Raw genomic sequence first — 10078 nt, forward strand, 5'->3', positions numbered from 1 at the left:
AGGTAGATTTATACCAGCCTTCAAATTTAGCCTACCTCACGAAGAGTTTCTAGATTCAGTAAGCCTGCCGGTGATAGCTTAGCGCGTAACGTATGTGCCTGCTAATCTTAGGGACACGTTCCCGAGCATAGACACAGTTCGTTTCATACTGGGAATCAGCCGTCTGATGGAATGTCTAACGTCGATATCGGACGTAAAATTCGAAACATAGATGTTTAATAAGCAAATGCGTTGCTACCGCACCATCAGATGGACCTGTAATATTGTACGCGTGTTTGCATTGCCTTTTTCATTATTCATTTTTTTCTAGAGTTCTATCGTTCGATCCATGTACTCTTTTTTTCAAGTTAGAAGCTTTTCGAGCAACAGCAATCCCTCTTCTTTAAAAACTAGTTTTAGGCTTGATCCTAGTCTCTGAGAAAATTTTAATTTTCGACAACAAGAGCCACACAAGTCCGTTTGGTTCAAAATTATGGTCAAGTTAAAACTCTCGCGTTTTTCAAGCTAATGCTTGCTCTAGCCGACCTCCCTAATTTCGTCTAGTACCTCGTATATTTTAGCGCTAGACTCCGTCCAACGACAGGAATCAGGTAACAGTCGCGGAACTTAAGCGAAACGGTAGTCGACGAATGGTGAAAGATATCGACTGCGACGCCCAGGTTCTAGGGGTGTTACGGTTTTGGTGCTGTAGTTACTGATCCGAAGCGTCGATGCTTAACCGGACTTGGGCGTCGAACAGCACACACTATATCAACCTGTTCGGCCACTCTTCATTTATATATTTACAGCATTAGCTTAACCTATCCCAGCTATGATTTTTATATAATTATACTAAACAAATACTTCTCCTTCAGGAGGGAAGTTGAATGTCATGGCTGCAGTGAATGGCAAGCATAGCAAAAATAGAGGATCTTATTGTTAGGTTGTTAAGAACGTAATGGTCACTTTAGAGCGTATCTTCCCTCTTCTGATTTTTTATGTGCAATTGGTTAGGCCATCGTTTGTTGAGGTCACAATTCTTTCTTCGACTTTGGGCTCCATACGTGGGTATGTAGGGTGAAAAGACCCGCATTTTCGACACTTATTATTCAGCTTCCGCGTGGTCAGAAAACTGTCGTACCGATACGGGATAGCTTTACCGAGGGCGATGCGAGTTTTGTGGCCCAACAGTATTACTCAAAGGGTGCTTAGGGAACTAAACATTTTATCTTCGCCCAAAAGACCATAATTCCACGTTCAGCATAGTGAATTGATTGTTTTTCTGACCCGATGAGTTCGAACTCAATGGAGCATTTCGTGACCCGAAAGGGAGCACAACGGCTTTTGAACCAGAATAGAATTAGTGGTGAGTTGAAGCCGAACTGTAAAAGGAGCGTAGCTACCCTTTACGAGGAATAGGTTAAACATGGATTAATACGCATCATGGTCGTGATATTGAAGATTGCAATTATCGAGCGTCGAACTTTAATTTGAAACGCTAAGAACGGCTTGTACAGTAAGAAGATGATGGGTGAATTGACGCTGATCACTGGTGGGTCCGCCTAGACGTATTTATGAGCTGTCGGATACGCAAATCTTAGAAAAGTATGACACCACAGTTTTGTTGACGACATTAGAAAAAAATGTTGCTCACTCCGTTATTGGCCATGTTGAATATTGCCGCAAGCTCACACTCGGTTTTCCGTGTTTGTGGAAGTCTAAGAGTTTTACTATAGCTCCGAAGGGAATTTAGGAAATTAGACCGATTTAGCCATAACTAAAATTCGTCTCGTAGGACCATCTTCAGCGGCATATAGTGCTGTCAAAGAATCATTGAACGTTAAATTAGCTCTGCATCATCTAGAAATATTAAAAACGCAAAGCAATAAACACAGCGTATACTACACGAGGCATTTTTAAAAGTAGCTAAGGCGTTGTGTGAAGAAATGGGCCGATAGTATTTAAAATACGTATACGATCGTATGAGGCCTAAGAAGCTCTTGCTATGGAAAGAGGACCGATATTGTGCTCCCATATTCATAGATCCCTTTGCTTTGGGTGAGATGATGAACAACCTGTGAAAAGGGACTAATCGCTTAAACAGATGTGTCATTAGTGACCTAGCCGTACATAGGTTCCACCATGGACTCTACAATAGGCTAGCTTTCAACGAATTTAACAATACATGTAGAGGCTCCGAGTGCGAGAAAAATTGTGATAGACATCTAGCCGCCCATTGCCCCTGATACCACCTCTAAGGCATTTGAGAAATCTCTAAAATTCATTTTATAGATTCAGCAAAATTGCTAAAAAAACGATATGACACGAAACAATTTAAATGGTTCTCTGATATTGTGAAGTTGTGCCAGCAGAGGTGAATGAGTAAAATTTAATTGACTGATATCTATAGAGTTCAGCCAATTGCAAAAACTAATCGGAAAGATGAATTTCTATTTTTCCAACATATCATCTAGAAAAGTTCACTAAAATAGTAAAAAAGACGAAACTGCTTGTCGCCGCGGACGACATACGGACGCTGGCATAACTAGCGAGGACCAGCGATTTTTTTTATCCCTATATTGTCTACATAAGGAAATAGTTATTTTGGGTCATACTTCGCTGCTTTCTTACAAACGTACGTACACGCAGTGTGAATAGCGCCTACGATCAAATACTGCTTTGACTGTCAACCTGCTTAGGCCCTAACTGCTTTATTAGCCTGACTATTAACACACCCTTATCAGCTCTGCTACCTGTAGAAACTATAACAGAAAGCTGCCTATATAAATAACATATATCGATTATATAGACCTGCTTCGCACACGCAGACTTTCTCGTAGTTAATCTGAAAAGGAAAAAATAATTAAAGTTAAATAATCAATGCCCTTCTTTCAATCTTCGAGGCCGATATAAATAGTGGTAAAACCAGCCACATGTATTCATTTTGCGCCCGCGTACACTTGGGCTGTCACCACTGCATTTGACAGCTTGACCTGTGGTCTCCTCATCGGCCTGTGCACACCTAGTCACTTACGGACCTATTTCACCCCACGCTAGACCGGTCATTCCTATCGGTCACGTTTCGCGCCACCCGTTTAAAAGTGACATTCGTAACGACTCCTAACCGCTACAATATTTCTCTCTCTCTCTCTCTCTCTCTCTCTCTCTCTTATCGAAGCGACCGGCGCTTTCGCTCTTCCTTACTGGGGATCGCCCTCGCCAGCGCAATGCGCTTCTCGGCCCCGGCCGACACCGTTTCGGCTCACGAGCGCCATCTGGTTGTAGGAACGTAAAGCTTCCGACTCTTCGATCGCTCACCACCGACTGGTCTAGCTGCGCGGGGGCGCTAGCCATTAGCCGTTCGCGGCTGTCGCGCTTACAACTGCTATAGTACTACCTTTGCCTTGGAGCTGTTCAGACCGCTGCTGCTATCTGTGCGGCGAGCGAGTGGTGACGAACAGACCTACCCTGGTCACGGAGCACCGTAGCGACGCGGTCAGTACAGCGAGTGACGAACGAAGACGTACTATTAGCGATAGTAGTGTCACAGCCGACAGAAGGTCGACTGTCAGTCACTGTGCTCGGTAACAACTCGCGGAGTGCGGTCGTGGAGAACTGCAGCCACAATGGCATCCGTAGTAGAGCAGGCGTGAGGAGAGGCGGCAGCCCCGAAAAGGGAGAAAGACTAGAGCAAGAGTCACATGTGAAACGAACCGGTAACTGACGCCAGCCAACGGTAAAGGCAATGGGGTGGCCAGGGCGGGTAGTCCCTTGAGTATCAGGCGCATAAGCATACAGAGCTTCCATGAGAAGGCGTTGAACAGGCGCGCTCTTCGAAAACAAACTAACACGACGGGCCGTCCGTCTGCAGCAGTAGTAGGGTAGTGAATCCCAGGACCAAGCAGGACAGTGAACGAATCACAGACATACAGGACAGCGGCTTCCAGTATTAGTTCGACGCGGGCGAAACTCTGAAGCTGCGATCGGCGACTGCTTGCCGCTGATGCATTCCAGTTGGCCGTCGCTGTGACTGTTTCTAACGCGATTGCTTCTCGAGCGAACGTACAGAAGAGCTCTAAGAAACGCTTCTGCACTGAGGAAAAAAGAAGGGTTCGGTCGCTGGGTCTGACTGGCTTCACCGGTACGATACAGTCTGATGTGCTACGTTACGTGCCAACCTGTTTCGTTGATGCTGTATACAATAACCTGGTGATACAATGATTTGTATTTTGGCTGAAGCAGCAAATCTAGCGATAGAAAATTGGCATTAGTTGTGGGGAGCCGTTCGTGTCACGTGATAAAACTCTGGCTGCAGGTTTTTCGTTAGCGACTACAAAGTGCAACCGCAAGAGAGGCAAATGGCGGTTAGGTGGCAATAACTGTAGCATCAGTGCCACCATCACGAATCGGAAGGAAGGTCAAACATGCGCATTCGATCCTCAGTGCCGAGAACAGTGCACAGAGGCTAACAATCCTAACCGAAGAGCTAGTCTGTTCAAGATAAAAGTGAATGGGTTTAGCGTTTGTCTGATAAATAATAGAGTACGTCTCTGCTTTATTTATCTTCTTTAATGTTGAAGCCTTCGATGGAGGGGAAGAACAGCAAGCGAAGACTGACCGGTGAACGGCGCGTCGTTTGAATAGACGCTACCAAGACAACGGTCCTGGTGCGTGCGCGACACAGCTTCGATACTAGTTGTCAAAAACAACGTAAGGGTGATCCAGAGTGCTTCGGAGAGATTGGAGCGCTTGGCGTCCACCAACCAACGATTATTCGCAGCAGTGTAACTGTGAAGAAAATTTATGTGCAACTTCATTTGTTATTGTTACTATGTGAAGATAAACAGTTATACGTATTCGTTGACGTGTCTCTGTTCTCTACCGTCGGATACACGCATCCTAGAGGTTCATCTCTCAACGTAAAACGTTACGGCCGATCTGATAGGTGACAGGCAGGGACAGTGGCAGCTAACAGTCGTACTTGATTGAGCCTGTTTTCAAATGACTCTGTTTTTACATATAAATAGCTTTGATACATTTAGAATTTTCGGTGTCTGCCCGCTCATCTACGAGCAGCAACTTAATAATTCTTATCGGTTATTTCTGGAGAGATTTGTTTCGTGACACGATAGATCAACAGAGTGTGTCGTACATCAACGAAGTTATACGAACGGGATTTGTGATAAAACTGATGATATTGGCCAGTGGAGCTGATATGGGAGTCAATCCATTATTACATCGACTGGAATACAAATTGTCTCTCTGTTCAAATGTATTGTAAAGTGTTTTGTGGATTTTCGTGAAAGTTTCATTTCATTGACATTTTGGATTTGTCTGCCACCGTAGCCAGCCCAGAACGGACCTCACAGCTGATAAGATCAGAAAGGCCACGCTGGAGCTCATCTTTGGTGAGTGCATTTTTTTATTGTAGCTATACAATAGAGTAAGCGAGTAATTTTCGCTTTTATTTTATAGTCACTAGTTTTTTTTCGCGCAATTTTCCTTATCAGACAGAAATCGAACTACCAGCTTCACGATCATCGTCAAGCAGTGTCTGTGTGCGGATACACGATGCGCACGGATTCCCTATGAGAGCGTACACTGACCACGAGAGTGACTGCAGACAGCGCGTCGTTCAAGGGACTCCTACATATACGTAAGCATATCAGAAGCGTTTAGAAATGTTTCAGCTATCTTCTATATTAAATCCGGCTGTAAGAAAAAACTTGTTGAAGACTCAGCCGAAAAAAAAGCATGCGCGGGAAAGGTTTTTTTACATGAGAAACATCATGCGTTGCCCGTGCACCAATGCAAGTTTATAAAAAGCCGCGGTTTTATGTCACGTAATTATATATCCAATAATATATATAAGTTAGCAAAAGGTACATATGCACTTTTAGAGTGCATACAAAGAAATGTTATGTTTATATATAAAAGTCGAGACGGAAAGGAAGAATCTTTTCGAAGAACATACGTAGAAGAAATGATGGAATACCCTTAGGGGCGGGTCGTGGTATCCCGCCAAACCTCTATGTGCTCTAAAATAGGCGGCTTAAATCAGGTATTAGGCGTAAATCACTGCCTGAGTAGACCATCTGTCGGAGAATCCGATCGTCTTGCTCAATTCATTCTGAAAGGTAAATGCTTTGACAATTTGTGGTCAAAGACGTCGTCATGACCGTCATTCATAATCAGAATATCGACTGGTTTTAAGGTTGATTCTTACGTAGAGATTTCAATTCGATTGAAATGCAACTTCTAAGTCCGAGAAAGTTTTGTGGACGGGGCTTAGGTCATGAGGGCCTCATGTAGTGTCCTACTAATAATAAAACAGCTACCACATAAGCACAGGGATTTCTTCCAGCCAAATTAAAGTATATATAATTGCATTGATTGCTTGTCGAGTGGTTAGTACTATACGTGGGATATTTTGTGTGTAAATACCAAAAAAACTGTGGTCTAAAAGTACTGTGTGTAACTGCCAAACTGCGTTACCGCTAAGCATTAAAGTTACTACCTTGGCAAGCGTCCAAAAAGGCTATTACGTAAGCACAGCTCTTTTGAAAAAAGTTAGCCAGAAACCACAAGTTTCGTGTCGTGTCAAGTTATCGTATCGCTGCACACACCGTTATGAAACGACCCGTTCCTTTTCCGATAGCGACCGCGTGTTTATGGGCGCTAGTTAGATTTTACACGGCCTGTTCCCATGAGACCGCGGGTTTAGTAAAATTCTATCCACGGCGGACATCTGAAGCCTCGGAAATGCTTGGTGATGATGTTAAGGAGGTTATTTGGTCGTCAACGTGTCGGAAAATGCGGCCAGTTTCTCAATTATATGTCATCAGATATCTACTACCAAAGAGATGATTTCGAACATTAAACGCCATCTTGTTTGAATTGGAGTCTTGAACTTAAACGTAGTGTTAGTTCAGAAATAGGCCATGAAGGTTATTTTCTGTTTAGCGAAATTTCTTCACGTGTGGCGTCTATAAGCTTGTTCAGACACATGATTCGTTTCATCAAGTTCAGTCTGTTGCCATGGCCCTCTAGGGTAAATGTACTATATCATTTCAGGACTAGACGACGTCGAAGTGTCAGTCGCATCTTAATTTATCTACGACTGATTCTTGGCCGTTGCAGTACAGCCTTAGACTTATCTTCTAAATGCGGATGACTAAACTTCTTTTGTTTGTCGTGAAGATACAACCAATTATATTGAGTGCGCTCTTTTAAAAGACAATCTGTCTCTGATCAGCTTTACATTATGCCAATGTATGTTATATATATGGTTATCTATGATAGAGAATATTGACAAAAAAAAAATCGTTCCTATGCACGTTTAAGTTCATGTGTTGGTGTGGCTGCGACATTCATACATAGATACTCCGTGATTCCCAAATTTTCCAGAACGCAAAACAGCATGTAGGAATGATAACATATAGCGTGGGATTCGTACGTAATGGATTATATAATGGACAATGAGCTTACGTGCTGTACTTTAGGGATGCATGATGGTCTGGGTTCGAATCCGGCCGAAGACAGAGTTCGTTTCGCGCTCGACGAAAAACTTCAGACATTTAGACCGTTTTTTCGAGCGTACTAATCGGCTGCAACAATAACGGCAGAGTAGGATCATAATTATGGCGAGATAAGATGAATGCTAAACTTCCTTAAAAGCCGGCTACTGTTCAGTGTGTCTACGATATAGTATAGCAGTTGAGGAAACTCCCTTGTGGCTACTGAATCTCGCAATGTTTCTTAGATTTTGAGGAGCACCTATGTTATTTAGAACGATGGCGCGAGTTGGAGAGCTTCACTAGAAGTAAATTGACTCCGAGGAATATTACTACTTCGCTTCGCTGCTGCCTGCAATACACCGTAAATGAATATCCATAGCGTTATTTTTCTGCAGATACAGATTAGTCGGGATAAATACAGTTATCATATCGTGTATGATAGTAAAAGACAATAAGGCCAAGCGGTCTAATTGCCGTGTTTAGGGTCCCAATGGAATTGACGACGACGACGACGACATCCGCATTCGACCGAACTGATAGTAAAAGACGTAAGTAATAGCCAGGTAATAATAGAGATCCCGCCCATAGCGGTTGACTTTAGTGAGTTTTTCCGCAACCCCATAGAAGAAGTGCTTCAATATTTTGACTGTATGTGGTTTCGAACTGAAAATTCCTACTATTTTCCGGTATGGTGTCAGGGGCGACTCGCGCCAAACCGTAGCAGATCTGTTTTGTTTTGTGTTGAAGACGCGACGTCGAAACGTGGAAATTATACGGAACAGCACAACAACAAGTAACCGCAACGCTATTCCCAGCACTACAACACAGTCCGGGGCCCCCCTGGAATGACGACAGCGTCCAAAGTAAGATTTGCGATAAACGACCACCAAATGTTTTAGCCATCAATTCAAAGAAAAGCTGGGCGAACCCTCGTAGACGTTGAAATAGATACAGATCAAAAGAGAAAGGCTTATTTACGATAAATAGCATTTACCACACATCATTGATGAGTTTGAGCGATCTCGGTGCCACTGCTGCTAAAAGGGATCCGCTGGCCAGAATATGGTTGAAAATATGGTAAGTACCTAACGCGTTGGAGCCGATGGATATCTTATTAAAGATCGACTCGACTGAAGTTCTGCCAACGTGCGTGTGACAAAAAAAAAATGTTGTTTAGCCGTAACACCTCAATATTGTTAGACAAGCCGGCAACCTTGGCGGTCGGTCATTTGAAAATGAGAGAATTAGGTTTGCTGAGCGTCTTCGATGTGTAAAATAATTAAACATCTAAGGCACATCAATGACCAGCATTCATCATTGTACAGCGGCATTTAGTGACGGATCCATAGTGATAGCGTTATTTGGCTTGTTCCCAAGAGCGCCGGATCTACCCATCCAGATATCAATTTAAAGAGAAAAACTAGAATTACTGTTGCAGGTCGAGAACGAGTCTGTTGTGAAAGAGTTTTGGCTTTTCGGATGATATAATTAATGCACGACAAGATGAAAAAATACCAAACATAATGGACATCTACCTAAATTTTATGTATCTTGTCAAAATTTTCCGCTGTGCTAGATGGGAATATATCAAAATTGTTTCTCAGCTATAATATTTTCACATCGAATATGCCTTAAATATAGAACTAAGACTTAGTAAAAATAGTCGCAGGATAACAGGAGGCAAGCAGGTACGGCTTACGGGAAGTTTCACAATGATCTTCCGTTCTTCAAGTGTCGACTTTGAAATAGTTTTACACAAAGGGGTCTTTACACGATCTCACAATAATTTTTGTACAACGCTTCAAGGACTTCGAGAAAAACTCAGAACTTCCCGGGCCCAGGCAAACGGTACGTTTGTACGGATTCAGGTCGCTGTAAGGAAATCGTCCGCGTCCTAGAACTACTGGCGATCGAACGCTTAACTATGTTATGGCAACCAAATTATTTGCTTGATTGTAGATGCGATCTGGTTGATGAGAAATTATTGCAGCGCTCGTTTGAAAATAGTGCTAGGCTAGAACGTCACCACAGTACGTTACAAGTTCAGTCTATCTATATATGTGGAAGATAGCCTAACACGCAAAAAACGGCTATCAAGAACTTGGGCAGAAAATTTTCATCTATTAAAATCCATAGAAAGACAGATGAAAATATCGTGATGATTGCAAGGGTGCTACAGTTATTAGCAACACCAGTTTAACGTCATAGACCTCTGTGACTTTTCACTGAAATAGCCGAAATTTCAGAGGCTGATAAGGGTTCGAACAAAAATGAAATCTGGAAGATTTTACGTAATGACATTGACTTGATAATGTGGCGCTCTGGTAGCCTAGTGGGTGACGGATTAGCCTGCAAATATCATGGGGCAGTTTCAAGCCCGAAATTCGTTTCGCGCTGGAGAAATGCCTAATATCGATACCGGACGGAATATTTAATACAGTTAGAGATTTTTGGACGCAGCGGAACTTTTTCTAGCCGCCATTGGTCTCTTTAAACATGCACGCGTTCGATATGAGAATAGATTATACAACTGTTAAAAAACGTTTGGTCCACCATAGCGCTACGAAAGCAGTGTGTGTATA

General features: G+C 42.9%; 1 protein-coding gene and 1 long non-coding RNA gene across 3 annotated transcripts in view; one reads left to right on the top strand and one right to left on the bottom strand.

Moving 5' to 3' along the window:
- Window positions 1–4680: 4680 nt before the first annotated feature.
- Window positions 4681–7938, bottom strand: LOC147752738 (uncharacterized). The gene is made up of 3 exons (XR_015313269.1): window positions 7756–7938; window positions 7468–7586; window positions 4681–4767 (listed from the first exon to the last, which is right to left on the bottom strand). It is a non-coding gene; the product is annotated as an uncharacterized LOC147752738 (long non-coding RNA).
- Window positions 4761–10078, top strand: part of ex (FERM domain containing expanded) — a 76609-nt gene continuing 71291 nt past the window's right edge. The window contains exons 1-2 of one of the 2 annotated variants that reach the window (XM_022843021.1): window positions 4761–5387; window positions 5490–5635. The gene's annotated coding sequence lies outside the window, so the exon portion shown is untranslated. The remainder of the gene's footprint in view (window positions 5388–5489; window positions 5636–10078) is intronic. The other variant, XM_022843024.1, reaches the window with a different exon arrangement.

The sequence above is a fragment of the Varroa jacobsoni genome, unplaced genomic scaffold, assembly GCF_002532875.2.
Source record: "Varroa jacobsoni isolate VJ856 unplaced genomic scaffold, vjacob_1.0 scaffold_1034, whole genome shotgun sequence".
In the NCBI taxonomy this organism is placed as follows: domain Eukaryota; kingdom Metazoa; phylum Arthropoda; class Arachnida; order Mesostigmata; family Varroidae; genus Varroa; species Varroa jacobsoni.